Genomic DNA, 25,043 nt, shown 5'->3' with positions numbered 1-25,043 from the left:
ACCCACATGTTCTGGGGGCTCAACTGTAGTATTAGCAATAGTAACCATCCTGATGGAAAGTGTGTACCCTTTGACCAACATCTCCCCATTTCTCTCAACCCCCCAGCTCTAGTAACCACCATTCTACTCTCTGCTTCTGAGTTTGATTTTTTAAGATTCCTTATACAAGTTAGATTATGCAGTATTTGCTATGTCTGGCTTATTTTGCCTAGCCTAATATTTAAAAAGATTAGTTTGGCTGGGCGCGGTGGCTCAAGCCTGTAATCCCAGCACTTTGGGAGGCCGAGACGGGTGGATCACGAGGTCAGGAGATCCAGACCATCCTGGCTAACACGGTGAAACCCCCTCTCTACTAAAAATACAAAAAACTAACCGGGTGAGGTGGTAGGCGCCTGTAGTCCCAGCTACTCGGGAGGCTGAGGCAGGAGAATGGCATAAACCCGGGAGGCGCTTGCAGTGAGCTGAGATCCGGCCACTGCACTCCAGCCTGGGCGACAGAGCGAGACTCCGTCTCAAAAAAAAAAAAAGATTAGTTTTTGTAAGTCAGCACAGACCCTGGTTCTGAGCTTCCTGGCAGCCAAAGCAAAAGGAGAACTTGGAAGTATCAAATATTTATTTCTTAGTAAAGGAAAGTATACCAGTTCACAAGAAAGGGGCACTTTTTGTAAGTACTAAAAACTGAGTTTTACCATTTTAGGAGAGTGGTGCAGTAAACAGTGCTGTCAGTATTAGTTTCATGGAACACACAGAAACTTTTTTGTATACTTGTTTCTTCAGTCAGCTCCCACTGAAAGCCACAGGTATGGTGTTAAATCACACTTGTAGGAAGGCATTTCTGTGGGGAGCTGAGGCAATGAACTCGAGCTCCACTCTTTCCAGAGCTTTAACCTCAGAGAGGCACAAGTCCTTTGAGATACCCTTGAGCACTTCTTGGAGACTCTCTCGTGGCAGTTGTTTGACAGGAGCTGGAGAACAGGCTGTGTGGACTCCTGGTTAGGAATTCAGAGGTTTTCTGAGGTCTTGACAGAAAAGAGAGCTATTAGGTTGGTGCAAAAGTAATCGCGGTTTTTGCAATTAAAAGTAATGGGAATTTTGCACCAACCTGAATATTTGCTTTGGGTGCTAAGCATGTGAAGGGCAAAGCTGCTATTTTATTATGAAAATGAGAGCCTGGCCCACTCTCCCTTTCCAGAAGGATGGCTGTTGAGGTCAAAGTTGTCTTCTAGAAGCAGTTTGGGATCTGCCCACAGAACTGGGATGAGGCCCTTCAGGAAGGGAACAGTGTGGTCAGTCGGGGCTGGGCTTGGGCAAGTCCCCCTTACCAGCTGCCTCACGCTCGGCTGCTGACATGTCCTCTACTCATAATTCTCCCATTATTGGACACTTTCGTGGTTTCCAGTTTTGGCCTATCGTAGATAATGCCTCTATAAATATTCCTTTCATGTGGACGTTTTCCTGCATTTTTGGCTAATATCCAGAGGCTGGGTTTTTTGACCATACTTGGAGAGGATCATTTCTGAGTCCTTTTCTATGTGAATCAATTGCTTTGAAAAGACTGACCAGCTTAATATGCCACCTGTTGTTTTCTTAATTGAAAAGGAAAGTAATATTTATTGTGGAAAATTTGGAAACTACAGCAAAGTACAAAGAAGAAAATAAGAATTCGGAGAAATTCTACCGCGCTGAGAGCACAGAAGTGTGTGGCTCGCTGCACACACCTGGTTCACTGCTGCAGCGGACTCGTCTCTTGTTAGGCAGGGGATTGAGCCTGGGACAGTCCCCTGCTAGTAGTCTGTCTAGGTGGATGGGACACCTGATTTTCCTCTGCCCCAAACGGTCTTCTCAGCCACTAATTTGTCTGCCTCTGAGCATACATTTCTAAGGTTTTGAAGGACCTGTTAACCTATTAATCTATTAATCATAGAAAACGGGTTAGAAAAGTTTTAAATGTCTAAATGTTTGGGAGGAAATGTTAAATGATCAGTGACTGGCTTCTTAGCAGATTTCTCAACAGCTACCACCTGCCAGGCTTGAGACCCAAGTGGTCGGGACCCCGGGCTGATGCGCTTCGGTGAGAGAAGTGGTGGAATCGCCTGGGAAAATGTTTCCCAGATCTGACCCCTGACCACGTTCCTCAAGTTCCTGTCTGGCTCAGGCTTGTCTGGAGAGCCAGGGTGTTTGGTGAAATGGACGGGAAGTGGGAGCGATCATAAATGAGAACCTAAACCTGCCGTCTCTCACTTCCCTCTCTTCACTTCCCTGAACCAGACATTCTCTGGGCCAGGTAGACATGCCCCTCTACTCCCCAGTTGTTAGGAGGAAACTTTCAGGGCAGGGAGGCCCTTCCCATGCTGGCCAGATGCTTTGCTGAACTCTTGACCAGGGCACTGGTTGTGGGCTGAGGGTTGCTGACCCCCGCAACCCACAGAGTTGCTTCTGTTACTGGGTCACTCCACCATCACCCAAGCGGTTACATGTCAGACTGAATTTCCCAGAATATGGGGCAGGAAGAAGATGGTCCATTCATGGAATTACTTGACCTCAAATACAGAGTGAGGCTTCAGTCCTTAGGAACTGTGATGACTGACCAAAGAGTTCCCAGGTGGCTTTAAATGCCAGAATGGGCACGGCGGGTATGCTGGGCACTGTCATTGTTCAGCATATAGGAGCTGATGCACAGAAGGCCTGCTCTCCTGCCACTCTAGCGGTTTCATTGAGTTGGGTGGGATCTGGGCAGGGACCACAGCTGGAATTCACAAGGGGTCTCTTGGGGGAAGAGGAGATGAAAGCCTAAATGATGGCATTTTATCCAAACCCCTCTTACCATGCATGGAACTCTCAGACAGATGCTGTTAGAGATGTGCCTTGAAGATAGATGCTTGATGTCTTTAGAGCTGTGTATCCTCCGGCCAGCCCATCTGAGACACAGTTGCAAACAGCTTTCAGTTTTCCAATTTCCAGGGGCTGTGAATGATTAGAACTTTGGAACCATGGGATTCACCAGAGAGAATCTTGGTTTGGGGATGTTTCCTTGGGGCAGAGAAGGGGGAAGCCACTGGAATGTCTCAGTTGCTGTTTGTGTTGTTTGGGTGAAGAGCTCCCTTTTGGGATCTCGTGATGCCTCCAGCTTGTGGCCATGTGGATGGTCTGGGATTGATTTGTTCTGTCTGGCTTGTTAGACACTCTACCCGCATTGTCTCTCCCCACCCAGAAAACCACAATGAACTCTAAAGGCTGGTCCAATTAAGATTTATGGTAATTGGGGGAGAGAGAGGGGGACTTGAGGAGACAAGAGTGACTTGTGCTTTGGTCTGTGAAGGAGAGGTTCCTTTGTGATGAGGATTGGAGGTGCATCATGCAATGAGGGGCCTCCTGCCTAAGCTGTATTCAGTGATCACCCACTGCAGGTGACCACAACTTCCTCGTAGGTATTCTAGCTCCCCTGGGTGTGTCCACCCTCTGCTACCCAAATGGAGAGGTTCACTGCAAGGCTATATCCCTTGTAGAATGGCCTGTGGACCACCTAGGTTTGTGTAAAACTGTAGTTTCCTGGGCCTTTTCCAGACCTCCTGAACCAAATGCTCTGGTTAGAGCCCAGAAATCTGCATTTCCAGCAAGTGCCCTACTTACTTTTTAGATAAAGCTAGGTAACTCTGTGAAGGATTATCTGGAGGAATATTGCTTCAGTCTGAATGGAAGGAGTTTAGCTAAAAGAACTCAATTCCTTTACTTTTTTTTCCCCTTTAATGTTTTTCGGTTTTTATGAAAATGGAGACAGGGTCTCACCATGTTGCCCAGGCAGGTCTCAAACTCCTGGGCTTAAGTGATCCCCCTCCCTCTGCTTCCCAGAGTGCTAGTAATAATACAGAAGTAACCCACTGTGCAGCCTCTTTTTTTTTTTTTTTTTTTTTTTGAAACAGCGTCTTCATCATTCTGTAACCCAGGCTGGAGTACAGTGGCATGATTATAGCTCACTATAGCCTTGGACCCCTGGTCTCAAGCAGTCTTCCTGCTTCAGACTCTTGAGTAGCTGGGACTATAGTCTGTGCACCACTATGCCTGGTTTCAGCTCCTTCACTCTTATTTACTCTTCCTCCAGGACATTCTTAATGAAGCTTTGTCTCCTTGTGACTTAGACCATAAATTCACTAGCCACCCCCAAATGTGAATCAAGTATTTCTTCTGGACGCCAAACTCCCATGACTTAGACCAAAAGTGAAGAAAGGAAAGGCAATCTGTTATTGCTTTCCTGGTTGTAAATTGCTTTTGGATTTGGAGCACATGGTCTGGTTGACTCTCTGCAATGCTGCTTTAAAGCAACACTGTAGTGCTAGCAGTGGAGGCCCTGCTGATGAGTGATTCATCCCAGGGATTCTGAGGGGCCATCTATATCAGGCAGGTGGCCCACCCTGCCCACTGATCGCTCTCACCCTGCTCAGCAGGTCCTCCCCTGCCACCAAGCACAAACATCTGTGTCCTTCAGTGACCTGCCCGGCTCTGTTGTTCAGTTTCCTGTGGAGAAGGGCTTTTTAACTTTCTGCTTCCTGCCTCGCCCTGCTTCCCTGGTTGGCCCACCGGAGTGACCTCTGATCCTCTAGTCTCAGTTGAGCCAAATTCTGACTGTGCACTGTTGTCTGGGTTCTAGCTTTCTTCCAAACCGCGTGACGGTAGGAGTTTGGGTTGGCTCTAGAAATGGTGAGCGCCTAGTCATTGTCATGAGACTGGATCATTTCAGCCTGGGGGTCTGCCAGCAGTTGTGTGTTTTGCTGGGATAGACTCAGACAGCTCCCTTGAGACATTCCCAGGCAATGGGAAGCCTAGGAGGCCTGCAGGACTCAGTTTACATGCAATCTCCGAATGACTCCACACCTGAGGTTCATTTTGGAGGCTCTCGGTCAAGAAACCCTCTGGCTGCTTCCCTCTTTTTCCCTGTGGGAGCTTCATAGGGGAGATGTGGAGGCCACAGTGCAGATGGGGACCAGGAAGCTCAGAAATAGAGGGAGGCCGATGATGGGGGAGCAGAATTGAGTGTGGCATGGAGGCCGCCAGGGGAGCTATTATAGGTCTGCTTGCATCAGAGTGGACAAGGTTGACAAGAAGGATTAGTAAAGAGGAGCTGGGACCTGAAGCTAAGATTTAAGAAAAAGGATCTCCAGGATACTTCATCTGGAGGCCCAGAGAAGGCAAAATCTTCCAGTCAAAGCAACTTTGCTGAGAAACAATTTCTTAAAAGAAAAAAGTCTGACCAGGGCAAGGTTCTAACAGAGCGAGTGATGTGTTCATTTCTTAAGGTGTTGCACATTGGCACAGCCTTCAGGTTAGCATCATGGCCACTGATGCAGCGAAAGCTATGAAAATGCTCAGACCCTTTAGCCCTGTAATTTCACCCCCCAGGAGTGTGTCCTAAGGAAACTGTCCAACTGAAAGAAAGACATGCTTAAAAATATTCTCTGTGTGGGCTGGGTGCCATGGCTTGTGCCTGTAATCCTAGCACTTTGGGAGGCCAAGGTGGCGGATCATGAGGTCAGGAGTTCGAGACCAGTGTGGCTAACGTGGTGAAACCCCATCTCTACTAAAAATACAAAAATTAGCTGGGCGTGGTGGCAGGCGCCTGTAATCCCAGTTACTCGGGAGACTGAGGCAGGAGAACCTCTTGAAACCAGAAGGCGGAGGTTGCAGTGAGCCAAGATTGCGCCACTGCACTCCAGCTTGGGTGAAAGAGCGAAACTCTGTTTCAGAATAAATAAATAAATAAATAAATAAAATTCTCTGTGTGGAACAGCAAAACTGGGGGGAAAAAAGTGCTTCCATATCTAACTAACCCTGGGGAAGGAATTTAACAAACTATCCATCTTGATACATCATGGTGGTGTAATATTTTTGCAGCCTTTAAAAATGACAATTAGGAAGATTATACAGGAACAAAATATTCAACAGACTGTTGAAAGTCGGAGAACACTAAAGAGTAATACATTATAATTGATTGCACTGTAAATAAGGAAGATAGTGTAGTAAGTAGTGTAAATAAGGAAGACAATATGCAAAAATACAAATGGCTGTGTTAAGGCTAGAGAATTCATTATTTAAAACAATTAGTATTTAAATTATATGGCAAGTCAGGGAATTTCTATCTGAAGCATCATTCCTCTTCAAATATTTTCTGTTATCACTCATCCCTTTTCTTTTCTTTTTTTTTTTTTTTGAGATGGAGCCTCACTCTTTCACCTATACTGGAGTGTAGTGGCATGATCTTGGCTCACTGCAACGCCCCCTCCTGGGTTCAGGTGATTCTTCTGCCTCAGCCTCCCGAGTAGCTGGGATTGCAGGCGCCTGCCACCACGCCCAGCTAATTTTTTTTTTTTTTTTTTTTTTTGTATTTTTAGTAGAGACGGGGTTTCACCATATTGGCCAGGCTGGTCTCAAACTCCTAACCTCATGATCTGCCTGTCTTGGCCTCCCAGAGTGCTGGGATTACAGGTGTAAGCCAGCATGCCCGACCACTTGTCCCTTTTCTTAGGAAGTCTTGGCAACTAGATGAGATTGAATCAGCCATTTTGAGCACCTTTAGTGTGTGTTGTGCGCTGCCAGGCTCTGTGGAGTACACACAGTGTAAGATGTCATCCTCTGAGCTTAAGGGCAGAGGATGTGTGTCTTTGCTGGGGAGATAAGATGTCACTGTGCTGGGCACGCTGATTAGTGCTGAGGCTGAGGCATGGCTCAGGCATGGAGTGGGGGACATGGAGGCTGAGGGTGGTGAGTGGGTGGAGTGGTTTGGGCCTTTAGCTGGGGTTGGAAGGAGGACCAGGAGAGCTTTCAGGCATGGAAGCAATCAGCCCGGCATTGGGGCAGACCAGCAGAGTGGAGTTTGCCTAAGAGGGATTTTCAGCTCATCACAGCTGTGAGTGAGCTCAGAGTTAAATAAGATGTCTGTTATTCACCCTGTTTTCTAGAGATTGGAAACTGAAGTCCAGGAAATAAGCTCTTCCAGGAATCTCCAGAGTCCCCTGGGGACAGGGGTGGGTGCACAGGCCGGCCCCCGTGGGTTGGCTGCGCTCCAGTGGCAGATCCCCTAGGGGTGGGAAATCATCCTCCCGACCCTCTCGGGAAACCCTTTCGGTCCCTTGTGGGTTGGTGGCATCACTGGTGGCGGAGGATCAGCGTTCCTTCTCCTTTCACATCTGCCGGTGCCCTGCTTGGGTGTCAGGCCCTCCTGGGGACAGCCCCATCCACACTTTCCGTTTGGGGGACTTTGACATTTTGTTTAAGTGGGGATGTGATTGAGAGTGTGTGAGGGTGAGAACCGGAGGCTCTGGCTCTTTAAGGCTCGGCCTTCAAGTGAGGTTTGGCAGAGGAGATACTGAACGTTTAATTTTAGGGCCAAGGTAGGGGGTGGGGGAAAGTCCCTACTGCATCTGGTTTGTGTTAAGCCTGTGCCTTCAGAAAAGTGCTGTGTTTATGGTTAAAATCCAGCAGGGAAGGGGGGTGGGCGGGATGCCGCTTTCCCCTACTAGGCATTGTGGCACAGGGACAGGGCACACACCTACCTTCCTTCTCATTCTTTGACCCCATCCCAAGCCTGACAGTTGCAACTTGGAGAAAACTGCATGTGACATCCATTTTATCTCTGCAGTTAAAACCAGATGTTTGCTTTCAAGCAGCCTCCAGCAGCTGGACTTTGCCAGGCTGAAGCTGTATCCTTTGTGCCCCAGAACTCCCTGCCGTTGGCCGCCTGTCACTTCGGTCTGTCTGCAGCCCACAGGGTCCCGGGTGGGTCAGTGCTGCTGTGGAGTCCAAGCTGGGGCCTGTCAGAAGCTGCTTGGGGCTGGCCTCCAGCAGGCCTCCCTCCCACGATCCCAGCATTGAGAAGTCGAGTCAATCCCTAGGATGTCTAGACTCCCAGCACTGGGAGATCCCACAGAAACCAGATCCAGCCCCTTCTGTCAGATAAAGAAACTGAGGCCCAGAGAGCTGGAGACTGAACCAGACCTCCCTACTCTCAGCTTGGCTCACTGCTCTTTTCCCGCCTCCACGTAGCTTCCCTTTTGGCTACTGTTTGTGTCGCTCTTCCATGCTTTACTCCCTCAGAGGGCCAGCCCTGGGAACAGGGAGTAGGGTGAAAGATCTTCAGACCCAATGGGAAGTTCACAAGGCTGCGCTTGTTAACTGCTGTTTGCCAGCATTAGTATAGTACCTGGCACAGGGTGAGAGTTTAGAAAATCTTGAATGAATGAATGAGTGAGTGAGTGAATGAATGATGGGGTTGCTTGGCCTGAGGGTGGGGACGCTGGTGTTGCACTTGGAGCCATTACTTCTGGGAGGGCTAGCTCGCCGTGTTCCAAGACCACGTCCAGTCTTCTCCAGGCCTTCCTCAGCCCAGCCCGTCACCCAGCTCTTCCAGAAGCCTGGAGTTTCAGAGCTGAAAGGGGCCTCATATATCAAATGTTGCATTACCTTCATGTTAGAGATGGGGAAACTGAGTCAAGGGCACACAGCTAGTCAGCAGAAACATCAGGACCAGATCCCAACTCTGTGGGGTTGCAGAGCTTCCATGTATCCCTCCTTGGACGTTTATATTGGGAGTTGAGGTTAGAAAGAGAGAAGGCCCTGTCTTGTCCATTGTGCCTCCCCCTTTCTGTATCTTCCTCCGTTGGATGAGCTGTTTCCTCTTTCTCTCCCTCTTCACTCTGACTTCCTCTCCTGTACTGGAGGATGGTGGGGTGATTTCTCCATAACAGTCTGAGTAAAAAGGCTGGGCCCCTGGGATTGGGCCAAGTCATTCCCTTGTGTCTTCCCAGAAAGGGAAAAAGAGAGTCGGCTGGCTCACTTCCTTCCGGGGAAACCAGTGCCTGAGTCACCCTGGAGTCAGGGCCCAGGGAGGAGCCTGCCCGTCACCCCGTTGCCTCTGGCCATGGGGGGCGCTTCCCTACCACTGTTTCTCAAAGGGCGGGCGGCCAGGGAAGGCCTGTGCCATACAGCTGCCCCACCGCTCGTCTGCCTTCATGGCTTCTTGGGAGGGTTTCTTGGCCTTCTGCAGCCAGGCTGGTGCTGGTGGCAAGGAAAGCAGGCAGGTGATAACATTGTCCCTCTCTAACTGGAGGTCTTAAACACCCTTCTGAATCACAATTTGAAATGTTTTTGATGTACACGTCTTCAGTATCTGTTTTGTTTCATGATAAAAGTTTGACATGCTTAGGGCCGGGTGTGGTGGTTCATGCCTGTAATCCAGCACTTTGGGAGGCCAAGGTGGCCAGATCATGAGGTCAGGAGATTGAGACCATTCTGGCTAACACAGTGAAACCACGTCTCTACTAAAAATACAAAAAGTAGCCGGGCGTGGTGGTGGGTGCCTGTGGTCCTAGCTACTCGGGAGGCTGAGGCAGGAGAATGGTGTGAACCCGGGAGACGGAGCTTGCAGTGAGATTGCGCCACTGCACTCCAGCCTGGATGACAGAGCGAGACTCCGTCTCAAAAAAAAAAAAAAAAAAAAAAGTTTGACATGCTTATGGTAAAATAAAAAATAACTCCCCACAGGTAACACTGTTATTTTTCTATACCACAGATTAGATTTTATATGTTTGATTTATATATATATATACACACACACATATATATTACGGTAAAAGATACATAGTATGAAATTTACCATTGTAACCATTTTGAAGAGTACGTACGGTTCAGCAGCATTAAGTACATGTACCTTGTTGCACAACCATCACCACCATCCATCTCCTGAACTCTTTTTTTTTTTTTTGTGAGATAACAACTCGCTGTCACCCAGGCTGGAGTGCAGTGGCGTGATCTCGGCTCACCGCAACCTCCTCCTCCCGGGTTCAAGTGATTCTCCTACCTCAGTCTCCCGAGTAGCTGGGATTACAAGCACCCGCCACTACACCTGGCTAATTTTTGTATTTTTAGTAGAAACAGGGTATCATTATGTTGGCTAGGCTGGTCTCGAACTCCTGACCTTGTGATCTGCCCGCCTCGGCCTCCCGAAGTGCTGGGATAATAGGTGTGAGCCACCGCGCCCGGCCCCATCTTCTGAACTCTTTTCATCTTGTAAAACTGAAGCTCTGTACCCATTAACAATTCCCCCGGACCCCGGCCCTGACAACCCCATTCTACTTTCTGCCTCTATGAATTTGACTACTCTAGGGGCCCCATGTAAGCGGAATCATACAGTATTTATTCTTTTGTGTCTGGGTTATTTCACTTAGCAGAATGTCTTGAAGGTTGGTCCATGTTGCAGCATGTGTCAGAATTTCCTCCCTTTTTAAGGCTGAATTGTATTCCATTGTATGTATGACCACATTTGGTTTCTCCATTCATCTTTGATGGACATTTGAGTTGTTTCCCCCTTTTGGCCGTTGTGAACAGTGCTGCGGTGAACATGGGTGTACAAATACCTGTTTGAGTCCCTGAATTTAATTTTTTTGTGTATATGCTCAGAAGTAGTATTGCTATATTTTATGCCGTTACTGGTTGTGCCTCTCAGGCACCTTGGGTCCCCAGGGCAGTGTCAACAGGTCAGCAGAGGGCTTTGGATACCACCCCTTCCCCCTGCCAGCGCCAGGCCTGCCACAGTAGCTGTCTGCAGAGGCTAGGGCTGGCCTGGCTATTTGGGTCCCCGAGGGCACACTGTGGAACTGCAGAGCTAATGAAAAGTTTTGGAATCTTGTGGTGCAGAAGGGCCTTTTTGGGCCAGGTCCCCACCCTTCCTTCCTCCTGACCTCCTCCTGTTTTGTACTTGGGGAAGGGGGATGCAGCCTTCTGGGAGCCCTGGGGAGGTACAGGGACCCCGAGCTTACTTTGGGACCCAGAGCCCCATTCTTCTTATGAACTCCTCCTCCTGCCCCCAGTTCTTCCTGTCCTGGGCTGTTTTTCTCTCCGAGGCTCTCCCAGAGGGTTAGTGTGAGAAAGATTTTTGGCCCATGAGTTACAGAGATTAATGCAAAACTTCCTAGCTTCCTTTGCAGGAAAATTCTATTTCTTGCTAACAGAGCAGGAGCTCCTTGTCCTGATTCCTGCTTTCACCAAGTTGGGCCCCAGAGTGGCTCCTCACCAGAGCCCTGTGCACAGCTGACTGGTCTCTGTGGGCTCGCTGGTTTGAGCTTCATTACGAGCTGCTCTGACCCCCACCCCGGCAGAGATCTGCACGCGGCTGTCTTTTGGGTACCCCGTGCGCCTCGGGAGGCAGTGTGTCTGTTCTGTCAGCTAGATCACAGCTCTCCGAGAGCAGAGCTGCTGGTTGTTTCTCTTTGTGGCCTGGTAGTGGCTGGTCTGGTAGCCTGTACTTCCTGGACGCTCAGTTAGAGAGAAAGAGAGGCCATGAAAATAATTTGGGATTTGGCATTGGAGAACTCCTGGCTTTTGGTTTGGGGCCTGCTCTTTGCTAGCCGGCTTACTTAACCCTCTCGAGCCTGTTTTTCCATCTCTAAAACGGGGATCAGAAAACCCTACTTTTTTTTTTTTTTTTTTTTTTGAGATGGAATCTTGGTGTTTTGCCCAGGCTGGAGTATAATCTCAGCTCACTGCAACCTCTGCCTCCCGGGTTCAAGCCATTCTCCTGCCTCAGCCTCCCGAGTAGCTGGGATTACAGGCACACGCCAGCATGCGTGGCTAATTTTTGTATTTTTAGTAGAGGCGGGGGTTCACCATGTTGGCCAGGCTGGCCTTGAACTCCTGACCTCAGGTCATCCACCCACCTTGGCCTCCCAAAGTGCTGGGATTATAGGCGTGAGCCACCATGCCCAGCCAGAAAACCCTACTTCTTAATAAGTTTGTTGTGAAAAGTAAATGGGGTCATTGTTTTAAAGTGCATGGTAAGTAAGTGTCAGTGAATGTCAGCTTTTTGTCACCGTTGTGCCTCTACTAAGTGGAAGGGCCTGGGGAGGACTCCCTGCAGAAGGCCCACTTCCTAAGACCTCTTTATGCTTTCTCTCCATCCAAGCCCTGCTCCCCTGGGAGAGGCTGCATGTGGGGTTGTCTGGTTGGGTGGCAGCAGCTTCCCCTGCAGAAGGAAACTGCTTCCTCCCCAGGGAGATGGGAGTTGCTAAACTCTGGCTTGGGCCGGCTGTGTGCTCTAAGCAGAGATTATGTGCGTGTGTGATGAGGGCGGTGCCTTGGGCTTCACTCCAGATACACCGTGTTCTCTGACCTCGAGCTCCCTTCCTTGGAGCCCCTCACTCCAGCACCAGGCATTGTGGCTCAGGACTCCCACTGCTCTGGATTGCTATTGGACTGTTTCATAGGTGGGTCCTACTTCCCTTTTTAGATGATAGGCTCCAGGGCCTCCATACTCCTCATATTTGGGGACAGAAAATAAGGGCTTCTCTTTCCATGCAGTAGGGTGCCCCTTTCTCCTGTGGGATGATTGGGACTGCCCTGTCCAGGCTTTGGGGAGGGAATGGGAATGGGAATCCTGCTTGGAGCTGCATTCTGTGTTCGGCCCTTGCCTGCAGAAGATTTTACCTCACAGAGACTGCAGGGTGTTAGGGAGAACCCAGCTTTGGAGCCAGCAGCACTGGTGTGGAGGCGAGCTCCGCTGTCTCACTTGCTGTGTCCTTGAGCTGGTCCTTATTCTGAGCCTCAGTTTCTTCCTCTGTAAAAAACAATCTGTCTTGCAGAGTTGTTGCCGAGGCTAAATGAGATGATGGATGTAAACCACCCACGTTGGCATCCCATGCCTGGGGTAGGCTCCCTAAGTGTGGGCAGGTGTTGTTATTTTGTGTGTGGATGGGCCAAGGGGTGCTTTTCGCGAACCGTTCTTCTCCACACAGAGATGCAGTGAGGCAGACTTCCTATACATTTCTGTAGCCCAGAGTTGCCCACACTTGCCTGATTATAGGATTCACCTGGAGTACTTGTTACTTGCTAAAATACCAATCTGTGAGTCCCATCCCAGAACTCCTGAACCAGAATGGTGGTTGTTGGGGTGAGGGGTCTCTACTGTTAACCTTTTTTATAATCGGGCCAGTCTGGGAAATGCCGTTTCCCTCAGACTGCGCTGCCAGTTGCTGTGTCATTCCATCTTCACGGGGACCCATTGGAATGAGGCAGGTTTGGCCCCTTGGAAAGTAGGAGACTTTGCAGGTGAGACTGAAGCTTGAAAGGGCTGGCCTGAGGCCCTGAGCTCCTTGTGGTGGAAGCAGATTCAGAACTGAGATCTCCCAGTGCTGTGTGTCCATTGTGCCTGCAAACATTCCACTAAAGCATGGAAAAGGTGAAGGTGGGGACAGAGAGAGATGGAGTGACAGGAAGGAGGTGAGGGCCGAGGGCCTTTATGATGGCCTTGGGGACCTGCAGAGACTGAGTGGGGGATGGATCGTGGGACAGAGCTCTGAGCCTCACTGGGACGCTTCCCCTTGTGTGCCTTCTGAAAACCAGGGCCGCAGTGAGCAGGCGGGGCCTTGGGCTTCTCAGAGCCGCTGGGAATCCACAGGTGTCTGAGCGGAGGCGTGGTCTTAGGCAGCATGGACCCGTTGGGAGGGGCTGGGACTCCTCCCCAGGGCTGCTGGTGGAGTCCTGGAAGTCCTGTGGGTAGTACTTCTCCCACTTCTCCCCTCTCTCTCTGCCTTTGTTGTTGGGCTGGGAAGTTTTCTAGAAGCACGGGCAGGGCTGGCTCCCTTGTTTGGAAAGGGAAGTTGAGGAATAGGTATTTCCAGGGTCAGCCGATGATGTCAGGCACTGGGGTCCCACTGCCTTGTCTGCTTCCTCCTTCTCAAAGTTGGCCTGGTCCCTTAGAGAAAAACCCTTTTAGGTCCTCACTATGCCATCCTTCTTTCCATTTTACCCTTAAGAGGCCCTTAAGGAGGATTTCAACCTCTGCTGGGCCCCACCCTGGGGGTGAGGTGGGCTGGTGGGCTGTGAGCAGAGGGGCCCTGTTATGGATGGTTGTGAGAGTCTGGCCGGGGCACGGTGACCTGCTGCCAGGCCCTGGGGAGAGTCATGCTGACTGAGCCTGTGGTTAAAAGTGTGCGACTTCCACTGCGGGTGGAATTCTGGCTCCTCTGTCTACTGTTTGCTGGGACCTTGAGTGGCTGTGACCTCTTGGCCTCGGTTTTCTCATCTGTAAAATGAGATGCCTTCTGGGGTGGTTCGGATTCATTGGGCTGACACTGGTAGAGCACTTGGGGCAGTGGGTTGGGAACGACATCCTGATCTCTGAAGCTCTTCCACTCCGACCTTTCAATTAGATCTGCAGCCTCAGGACTTTGGCCCTTTGGGGACTTCCGTGAACAGTGAGCTGCCCCAGGTGTCTGGGCAGGCAGGGAGTATGGGTGCAAAGCTGTGGCCTCTCTGACTGTTCCTTCTTCTATTGACTCAGGTCTGAAAATCTGGGTGTGGCCTCTACCCCTCCACCCTGTCTCTCCTGAGTGTCGCTTGTATCCACCTGCTTCTCCGTCTCCTCCACTGCCAGCCTGGACTGGCTGCTTTTGTCTCTGGCTGGGACCTTTTCGTGATCTCGTGCTTGCTCTCTTTTCAGCCGCTCTTGTCCATCTCTAATCTGCCCTTCCCATGGCATTTAGAGATCTCTTTCCAAGATGCAGGTGGAATTATGTAACCAGCATCTGATTCACACCCCCAGCTCAGCCCGCCACAGCCTCATTTGTTTCTTTCAACTAAAATAAAATGTCTTTGGTGACTTCCACTGCTCTCAGGAGAAACAACAGCTGCAGGCACCTGAACACCCATGTCGCTAGCTCATCTCCAGTCTCTGGCACCCTCTCCTTCCCTCCTGCACTGTGACTTTTTTTTTTTTTTTCCAGTTTTTTGAACAGACCTTACTCTCTTTTCTCTGGGGCCTTTGCTGTTTTTTTTCTTTCTTTCTTTCTTTCTCTCTTTCTGTCTTTCTCTCTCTCTCTCCCTCTCCCCTCCCCTCGCCTCCCCTCCCCTCGCCTCCCCTCTTCTTTTCTTTTCTTTCTGCTGGAGTCTTGCTGTGTTGCCCAGGCTGGAGTGTAGTGGTGCAGTCAGCTCACTGCAACCTCCACCTCCTGGGTTCAAGCGATTCTCCTTCCTTAGCCTTTTGAGTAGCTGGGATTACAGGCACATGCCACCACACCCAGCTAATTTTGTATTTTTAGTAGAGATGGAGTTTCACCATGTTGACCAGGCTGGTCTCCGACTCCTGACTTCAGGTGATCCACCCGCCTTGGCCTCCCAAAGTGCTGGGATTACAGGTGTGAGCCACTGCGTCTGGCCTGGGCCTTTGCTATTTTGTTTCCTCTGCTTGGGCAGCATCACCCTCCTGACCACCCTGCTACGCGCCCCACACATGCATAGGGTGACCTACAGCTCTGCCTATACCTGCTATGCTGGTGTAATTATTAGTAGACCCCCTGGTGCCTTGGTTTGGATGACAGGTTATATAGGCCCCCTTCACAGTTACAAACTTTTCATCTAATACTCCCCAGCCTTATAAATTCATTGACATCCTTGGGGCAGAGATCAGACACACTGCCCCCCCCCCAACAGCCCCCCAGGATCAGTTCAGGGTCCTATTTTAGCCTCATGCCTTCCAGGACTTTTCCTATAGGCACTGGAGCTTAGTGTACAAAAATACACTCATCGATATAATCTTTGCTTACTGTTTGTCTTCTCCATTAGATGGCAGGCTCCATGACTTAGGACATGACTTAGGACTGTATTTGCCTATGATGTAACCCCAGTGCCTGATACAGAATCAGTGCTCAGTAAGAATTTATGGAAGGAAGGAATGAATGAATCTGGCTGCAGCTGTCTGGCAGGGGAGGCCTGGAGCCTGGGCGAGTCTGTAGAATCTGCAGTGGCCTGCGTGAAGGAGGCTGCCAACATCGGGCCAGTCCAAGCCCTAGCAAGCCAGTTGCCCACACTCTGGCACACATCATCGGTTTGGCTGCCCCTTTAATTATTCATCAGTCTTTCTCAATGGCCTTTGTGTTCAGAAACCCAAGGGAGAAGAATTCTAACTCTCTTTCCATTTCCCTAAAACTGAGACCTGGAAGAAAAACCTGCCTGGCCCATTCTGCATCCCCAGGGGGCCAGCAGGTCCACAGCCTCCTCTCGGGGCTGGCTTTGAGCGTCGAAGTGTCCTGGGCTGCCCTGTGGCTCTCCTCCCCAGTCCACTGGGCCCAGGGACAGCTGAGCAGGAGCCCGTGTGGCTTGAGACTGAGCAGGGACTGGTGCAGGCTGGTGGGCAGAGCTGGATGAGTCCACATCATTCCCCAGCCTGAGCAGAGGCTGAAGGCTGGCCTGGAAGCGTTTAGCCGCCCAGCAGAGTGGAGCAGGCTCAGGCTTTGACGTCCTAGAGACCTAGTTCACACCTCAGTTCTGCCTCTTGCTAGCTGTGTGACTGTGGGGAACTGGCCCTTGGTGTCCTGTTGCTTTGTTCCTTTAACCTAGAATTGTTGAGTGGATTTGCTGAGATGGCACATGCCTCGTGGGTGATGACAACAGTGAATGGGCACTCACTGAGTGGTTATAACGGTAGCCAACACCTTTGAGCAACCCTAGGATATGATTCCCTCTCCTTCCCTCACCTCCCCTTGGGGCTCCCTGAAACACGTTGCCATCAGTGTCCCCATCTTGAAACCGAGGATGGAACACTAAACTTTCCTCTCAAGGTCTGGGGAGGGGGGTCCTGGGGAGCGGAAAGCACCCCTGGGGCTGCCCTTGCTGCAGTGTCTGAAGTGAAGCCTAGGAGCCCCGGTGCTGGTGGGGAACAGCAGGCGTGGATCTCTTTGATCTTTGAAGAGGACTGTGAATACACTGACCACAGGCGGAAGCCCCTCGTCCCGTCCTGCCCCGCCCAGAGGTCCCTGGGCTTCTCAGCAGAGGTGGACAGATCTGCCTACAGCTGCCCTTCTTCCCACCCTTCTGGAAATGGAACTTTCCACAGACACATTCCTGTTGCTCAGCTTGCTGCTCCCTGCTGCTGCTACCTTGCTGCCCTGTCCCTCAAGCCGGGCTGGCCATACCAAGGTGTTGGCGAGCTGCTCAGCCTGCTGGGCTGCTGACACCCCAGACCACCGCCGGCCTAGTGGACAGGCCAGGAGGGCAGTGACGGCACCGGGTCACATTGTCCTGGGCCTGGATGAGGGTTTCTGTGCTGCTTTTTAAGGTGCTGATCTGTGTGTGTGTGTTTTGGGAGAAGAAACTTTGTGTTACTGAGCCTCAGGTGAAGAGAATTGAGGTCCTTAGGCTCCTCCGTCATGGCCCAGTGTCATCTCGGGGCCATGCAAGGCCACTGTGTGTCTGTCACATTTTATCCTACAATCTTCTGTGATGGACACGCAGATTGTCCCCAGCTGCTGTCCTGCTGACACAAATGAGGTAACGATGAACGTTCTCCCATACATCCCAGTGCAGCTGTATGATGACTGCATTGAGCAGGGAATTGCTGGGTTGGAGGGAATTTCCTGATACGGTGCTGGGTTACTCTCTAAAATGGCTGTACAGTCTACTCTCCACCCGCCAGGCATGAGGGCTTCCGGATCCCTCAACCCCACCGACATTTGGCATAATCAATCACCTTTCTAATTGTTTGCCAGTCTCTTAGGTGTAAAGAGATGCATTTTAGTTTTGAGCTGCAGCTGAAGAGGAACTCTCCACGTGCCAAGACTGGTCCCCTCCTCCAGTCAGCTCTTCTGGAACCAGAAACTTCCTCCTGGGTGGTGTTGAGAATCGTGGTGATGCTCTGCAGAAACCTCTCCTCTGTAGGGAGTGGCGGTTTATAGATACAGCCTGTTAATGCCTCAGTCCCTGCAGGAAGTTCTTTTTTTTTTTGAGATGGGGTCTCACTGTCTCCCAGGTTGGAGTGCAGTGGCATGATTACGGCTCACTGCAGCCGTGACCTCCCTGGGCTGGGGTGATCCTCCCACCTCAGCCTCCTGGGTAGCTGGAACTATAGGGGCACACCATCATGCCTGGCTAACATTTTAAAATTTTTTGTAGAGACAGAATTTTGCCTGTTGCGTAGGTTCCTGCGGGAAGTTCTGTTCCCTGGGGATGTCTGCTCCAGTCCCACCCCCAGGGTGCAAATCACTGGTGTCACTTATGGTGGCTTGTGTTGCTTCCACAGTTGCTGAACTCGTTCCCTCATCCCTTGGTATCTCTGGCATCCTGAGGGCTTGGGTTCCCTGGAGCTTTGAGAATTCCTTTGCAAAGTCATGTGGCTACTGCTGGGTGGTTGTCCCTCAGGGAAGAGGTGGGTAGTACTGTGGCATTGGCTTGGAGTTTGGGCGGGATCAGTGCTGAGGTCCTGTTGATCACGTTTTGACTGAGTCAGAGAGGTTGGGGTGCAGTGCCTGCTGGATTCTGCGGCCCAGATAAAGGAACACACTGGGCACCAAGATGACCCCCATGATCCCTTGATGCTACCTGGGACTGTTTACTGACAAGGGCAATTCCATGGGTCCTGGAGTCGTTCTTTTTGTCTCATGCCTTTCCGTGAGCACCCTTTCTCTTGTCTTTCTTGTACTTTAGTAATGAACTCTAGACACTGTTAACTACTTAGGGTGTGCTGGGCTTTTTCCATAGATTATCTCATTGAAACTCCTTACCAACCCAGTTGAGAAAGGTATTGTACCTGTTTTACAGATGAGAAAACCGAGGCTCAGAAAGGTCAAGAACTTGCTTAGGTTACAAGGTTAGTAAGTGGCAGACCCATACTGAACCCAGCTCTTCTGTGCCCAAATTCGTTCTTAGCCACTAAGCCTTGGTCCTCAGAGTGTAGTCTCTGGACTGGCAGCATCAGCATCACCTGGATACTTATTAGAAATGCAGTTTCCCTGCCTGCCCAGAACTTCGGAATCAGGAACTGGTGGTGGGGCCCAGCAGTCTGTATTTTAACAAGCCCTCCAGGCGATTCTGGTAAATGTTCAAGTTTACATGTCAAGTTTGAGAACCATTGCACTCAATTATTCTGCTGTTCTTTTTTCTGTTTTTTTTTTTTTTTTTTTTTTTTTTTGCCTGGCTTCTCCCCTTCTGTCATTGGGCCAGTCACTGTAAGCCCAGACTTTGGACCCTGGCTACTCTTCAGGGGCTTCATGCGCCTTTTAAAGAGGTACAGTAATTTGTCCTCTGGGGCCTCCAGGAACCCTCCCAAGTCCCCAAAAGCAGTTGACAGAGCTGATGCTCCAGCTGCCTCCAGCCGACAGCCTGGTGACCGGAACCACCATGGGGGTCAGAGTTCCCAGTCACTATGCCCAGGGAGGTGCTTTGAGGGGTATGAGTGATCCAGGGGTGGACTGTGGGACAGACCAGGACAGAAGCTCCTGCTGGGAGGTTATTTTAGGGCCACAGAAAGGAGACTTGGAAAACTTCCTTGTCCAAGCAGGATCTCTTTCTTTCTTGCAAATTTGTAATGATAAGTGGTTTGATCTTTGGAGAGGAGCTTCCACACAGGGGGTTGGAATCTAGGCAGGTTCCTTGTTTCTGGTCAGCAAGGCACATTCAGGAGAAATGACCCTGGGGAGAGGACAGAAGCTATTTTTTTTTTTTTTTCTCCAGTAGAGACAGGGTCTTGCTATGTTGCCCAGGCCGGCCTTGATCTCCTGGCCTCAGGCAGTCCTCCTGCCTCAGCCTTCCAAAGTGCTGGGATTGCCGATGTGAGATACCAGAGCCAGCCATATTTAATTTTTGAGCCCCCACCGTAAGTCTAGTTTTCTGCTGTTTAATTCTTAGCCCAACCCCAGGAGGGGTGGATTTCATCATCCTATTCCACAGATAAGACCATGGAGGTTTCAAGCTGGAAGATTGAGGGTCATACCTCAACTACATGGAGGGGTCAAGTTAGGGGCCAGAGTCTGCCAGACCCCGGGTTCCCATATTGTATGAGTGGCAGGCTAGGCCAAATCCCTGTCAGCTGGGGGAGTTCTCTATGGAATTGAGTGACCCAGAGCTCTCAGCATCTGTGCCAGAAAAACCAAATGACCTCACTTTTGGTGGCTTTTCCTTCTTTGGGGAAGGAATGTGCTGGCCACTGCTGGGAGCTGCAGCCTGCTGAGGCCTGTGTGCTCTCAGACCTGCAAGGGCCAGAATCAGACTCCAGACATGGGGGAGGGGTTACAGGCAGGACCAAACTGTAACCCCGGAGGAGTGAGGAGGAGGCTGTTCTCACACTGGCCTCCTGGAGCGGGTGCCACTCTGCTTCGAAGACCAGCTCCTCCCATTTAGTAATCCTCATCTCAGCAGGCTTACCAGCCACTGTTCAGTAGCTAAACTAGCTCAATTACATCAGTCCCCTGAGAGGGCTCTGGTCCAGGGCCTGCCTTTGAGCCTGGTTTCTTGCCAATGGGCCAAATGGGTTAAAAACAAAACCACATCTTGATATAAAAGGCTTAGCGGGGTCCTGGAACATTTTAGTTTAAAAGAGAAATAACAGCTTTATTGAGATGTAGTTCACATACCCATACAATTCACCCATTTATACAACTTCATGGTTTTTAGGATGTTCACATAAATGGGCAGCTATTTATGTCATCAGTTTTGAACATTTTTATCACCTTAGAAAGATATTTTATACCCCTTAGCTATCACCTCCCCCCAACTCCTCTGTTCCCAGCCCTAAGAAACCACTAATCAAGCTGCTTTCTGTCTTCATACGTGCTTTTGTGTTTTAACATCTAGTGAGTGCTTGGTCTGCGTCTGGCAGCGGACTGAACCCTTTGCACTAGCTCACATAGCCCTCCCTTGTGACTACCTTACGGGCTGCAGGCTCGTTTTATCTTTATTTTATTACTATTGTCACCATCATCATTCTGGCCTACAGAAGTCTTTATTGATGTGAGAACCAAGGCTCCGGGAGGCCCAGTCACGAGTCCAGGATTATGAAGCCTGTACTGGACAGAGCTTGCTGTTGGCTGGCAGTTGGGGTGGGCTCTTGGGTCCCTGGGAGGGGGTGAGGCTGTGGATGGTGATGGATTGGCTGAGGCAGTTGACTCTCATTGGCGAGGAGCTAAGAGGACAGACCTGTTTCTTCACTAGGATCGTGTGCCCACCTGTTTTAAAGCGGCTCTGATTTCTCCTGGGAGCCCATAGGTTCCATCTGTACCAGGCGAGCAGGAGCTGGGCAGTCTGCCTTCTGGGGGGCCGTGGATGGCAGGAAGGCCAGATCAGTCTCTTGGTGGCCCAGGAGTCCTCTCAAGCAGGGTGCCTTTGTTAGGTCAAACAGCCACCCAGAAAGAGCTGCGGGCTCCCTGCTTCTTGGCCCTAGTGACCCTCTGGGTGTGTGGTGCTGTGTCTTTTGAAATGGGCTGTAGATGGGTGTAAACCAGGAAATGCAGGCTCCACTCCCCACTCCCCTGTCTCCTCCTCTTGGCCAGAGGCCGGTCCCCGAGTTCTCTCATCAATGGAGGAAAAAACCACAGGACTTCTTTCTTGCTCTGTGAATGATTAACTTTGATTAAATAGACAGTGAATGGGAAGTGAGAGCATCCTGACCGCTGACATGGACTGGGCTCCTGATGTGTCCGCGATATCTTTCTGGCTGTTTTGCTTCCATTGTCATAATCTTCACAAAGTGGTGATGTTCTTTATCTGCATTTGTAAGGTGAGGCAATTGATGCCTAGATAGTTTAACTAAAGCCGTACAGTCAGTGAGTGGTGGGGACCTGCTGGGTTAACATTGTTTAAGTGTCTGCTGTGGACATAGCACCAGGCTAAGTCTTTCAGGACATAGGGTCTAATTTGGTCCTGTCTCATTCTGTGCCATTGTAGGCCTTGTTATGCCCATTTTACAGATAGGGATCCTGAGGCTAGGATTAAGTCTCTGTCCAAGCAGACAGATGTAATGTGAGGTGTGGGCTGGCACTGGAGCCTAGGTCTGTCTTGTTCCAAAGTCCAAGGTGCACCCCTAGTCCCCTGCACTCTAGTCACCAGGACCCCAGCACTCACATGTCTTGGGAACAGGCTGTTAGAGCAGTGCCCGGTCCCAGCAGAGGCCTGGCAGTTGTCAGCTTTTTCAGCAGCCACTCCCAGGTGGATGGGAAGTAGGCAGATCTGGGTGGAGATGTTCCCGAAGACTCTGCTTTTCATCAGCGCATGAACCAGCTGATGGCTGGCTTTGAAGGGCTGGCAGTCAGCCCCTGATCAGTTAGCCAGATACTCCTATTTACCTTGCCAGAACACTGGGCATCTGAGATCACTTCTGGGCAGGGCTTTGCTTAGACAAACCATCTAGGGCCCACGCCCTGGCCAGACTGGCCATACTCTATGGGGGTCAGAGGGATTCCAGCACACCCCGGCTGTACCTCAGTAACCTCTTCAGCATCAGTGGATGCTGCAGGGGATTCAGCCCTGAGCACAGGTGCTGGCCTGGCCTTCTCCAAGGACCCTGCTAGTTCACACACCCTGCCCTCACAACAGGGGGCTGGCTTGGGCTGGCAGGGTGCTTGCCTGGGGAGGCTTGAGGGCTGTTGGAAGCTGACGAGTTTGTTTTTGACTACATGAGCCTAGACCAGAGTTCTGGGTGTTCTACTCAGGGAGAAGAAGGACCATCAGATGAGAAGCTGGCTTGTATAGGAAGCTGTGAACCATTTTCAGGAAGCACAGAAGCTCATTTGGGTGATTTCCTGGGGTCACTTGGCCAGAGTACAGCCCTTCATCTTACCCAGTTAGCAGTTTGCTGTCTTAACTATTGGGGAGATGTGTGTGTGTGATTGCTGGTGTATCCTCATGTCCTGCTCCCTAATTATGACTTTCTTTAAGATTTTATACTGATAAGGCACTTTGAAGTTCTTCAGAGCCTTTTCCCTATATTATGTCTTATTTTATTCCCAAACTCATCCTTTTAAATAGATGGGATAATTTTTTCATTTTTCATCTTTATTTCGGAAACATCCTTTTTCCTTCTCCGTAATACCTGAGACTTGTGCCACCCTTGCCAAATAATTCCAGTGAAATGGGAAGTCCCCTCTATCCTATCCTAGAGGTCTGACATAACAATTAAATGTATATATTCCCAGACAGACTTTTCTTTTTTCTTTTCTTTTTTTTTTGAAAGCCACTAATTTTATTGATCTAAAAAACTTTACAAGGACAGTGACTGTTCTGCCAAAAAAACAGCCAAATGGTATCAAATGGACTGAAAGTGAGGGTGGGGGTGAGGGACGGGGCCAGGGATCCATGCAGGAAAGCTGGTAACTGTCACCGGGGAACTGGCAAGGGAAAAAGGAAGGGGGAGGCATGCAAGAGTGAGAATCCAAAAATGAATGAAATGGTTAGGGGAGAAAACTCCCAAAAGACCCTGGAGTACATCGGAGGTGAGTACAATAGCAATCTTTTCTCTGTAGAGGACAGGGGAGGAGTCCCTCCTCGGCTGCAAACTCTGGATGAGGGCTGGGGATTGAGGGCTTCCCAGACAGCATCACAAGAAGGCGTCGCACCACTCTCGAAGGCATCCGAAGCAGTCCTGGGACTGCTTGGCGTTGGCACCACAAGTGTGCTTCAGCCATTCCTGGAAGAGGTCTCCATCTTTCTTCAGCACCAGAAACTGGCCAAGGACAGCACAGGCCTTGTCAAAGCCCCTTTCCTCCAGCTTCTTGCCCAGGACTTCACTTGGCCAGGCTCCCCACTGGCTCTTCCCCCATGGGCTCTGCCACGAAGTCTCGGTGCTTTTGGGAAGTTGTCATCTTGATCAGGCCTAATCGGCAGCTTCAGTTCCCGTAACAGTTCCTCCCGCCACCCCCAAGACAGACTTTTCTTATATTTGCATACTTAAAAAAAAAAAAGGTAATGACAGCACATTTTGATACAAATGGTTTTGGTACAAAACTCAAAAGAAACAAAAGTATATTCTGTGAAAAGCAAGTGTCCCCCACTCCCTGCCTTCCCATTTCCCTCCCTGGAGGCAGCCGATGATCCCCATCCTTCTGTGTCCTGCTAGGGAGGTTCTAGCATAAAGTTTTTAGATACTGTTCGGGAAACTAATATCAGGGGTCTGCTTGGTGAGGAGGGTTAGGAGCTGGCTTCCTTGAGACTGAAACACTGAGTATGTTCTGAGTTCATGGAGATGAAATTGTCCCTGGGGAATTTTTTGGCTTTCTTTGGCAAGGGGGAGAGCCCACCAATCAGAATAAACCCTGCACAGGAACAAAAGATTGTTGCTGGGTGCTATTTGGTTGTGTCTTCTAATTAGGCATGTTATGGGAAAAGTTGCTGGGCTCTAGCCTACAAGGTAGGAGGGACTTGTTTGGGCTAACAGAGCTGGAAGGGATTGAAGTGACTTCTCTGAGGTCACACGCCTGGCCGAGCCAGGGCAGGGCCCAGGTTTCCTGACCTCATCCTCTGAACACAACTCTCCTGGCCTGAATGGTGGCTGGTATTTTTGATTCCGGGAGAGTGGGAGGATGTGCTTGGAAGAGGTGTGGCCAGCACGTGAGGTTGGAGCCTGGGCTGTCCCACCACTGCCCAGCTAGTCTTGTTTGGCTGCGGGTGGGTTATCTTGTTTATTCCACTGTTCAACAAATGGAAAAAGCACCTTTGTCAATGGAGGTTTCTCTGGGGAGGTCAGCCAGAGTGGATGGCCTGGATTGTGTGTTGAGACTTAAACATCAGAACAGAGTGCTCTGGCTGGGCATGGTGGTTCATGCCTGTAATCCCAGCACTTTGGGAGGCCAAGGCGGGCAAATCACTTGAGGTCAGGAGTTTGAGACCAGCCTGGCCAACATAGCAAAACCCTGTCTCTATTAAAAATAAAAAAAATTAGCCAGGCGTGGTGGCGCATGCCTGTAGTCCCAGCAACTCGGGAGGCTGAGGCAGGAGAATCGCTTGAACCTGAGAGGTGGAGGTTGCAGTGAGCTGAGATTGCATCTCTGTACTCCAGCCTGGGCGACAGAGGGAGACTCCGTCTCAAAATAAATAAATAAATAAAAAGAAAAAACAGGGCGTTCTCTGACAGGAGAAGGGAGAGGGAGCAGATCATCATAAAAACCAACTGCACTGCCAGGCGTGGTGGCTCACACCTGTAATCCCAGCACTTTGGGAGGCTGAGGCAGGTGAATCACCTGAGGTTGGGAGTTTGAGACCAGCCTGACCAATATGGAGAAACCCCATCTCTACTAAAAATA

The 25,043-nt window shown here is 50.3% G+C and overlaps 1 protein-coding gene and 1 pseudogene across 44 annotated transcripts in view; one reads left to right on the top strand and one right to left on the bottom strand.

The window, feature by feature from the left end:
* The window catches only part of ACTN1 (actinin alpha 1), a 107,600-nt gene that overhangs the window by 21,732 nt on the left and 60,825 nt on the right, over positions 1–25,043 (top strand). For 4 of the 44 annotated variants that reach the window (XM_077941250.1, XM_077941243.1, XM_077941235.1 and 1 more), the window contains exon 1: positions 11,964–12,248. The exons of the other annotated variants lie outside the window; for them this stretch is intronic. The gene's annotated coding sequence lies outside the window, so the exon portion shown is untranslated. Of the gene's footprint in view, positions 1–11,963; positions 12,249–25,043 lie in introns of those variants that run through there. 44 annotated transcript variants of the gene reach the window in all.
* On the bottom strand, positions 23,342–23,732 carry LOC114679589 (barrier-to-autointegration factor pseudogene; annotated as a pseudogene).

The sequence above is a fragment of the Macaca mulatta genome, chromosome 7 (genome assembly GCF_049350105.2).
Source record: "Macaca mulatta isolate MMU2019108-1 chromosome 7, T2T-MMU8v2.0, whole genome shotgun sequence".
Classification (NCBI taxonomy): domain Eukaryota; kingdom Metazoa; phylum Chordata; class Mammalia; order Primates; family Cercopithecidae; genus Macaca; species Macaca mulatta.
The sequence above is the reverse complement of the archived record's forward strand: the minus strand, read 5'-3'. Positions and strand labels throughout refer to the sequence as shown.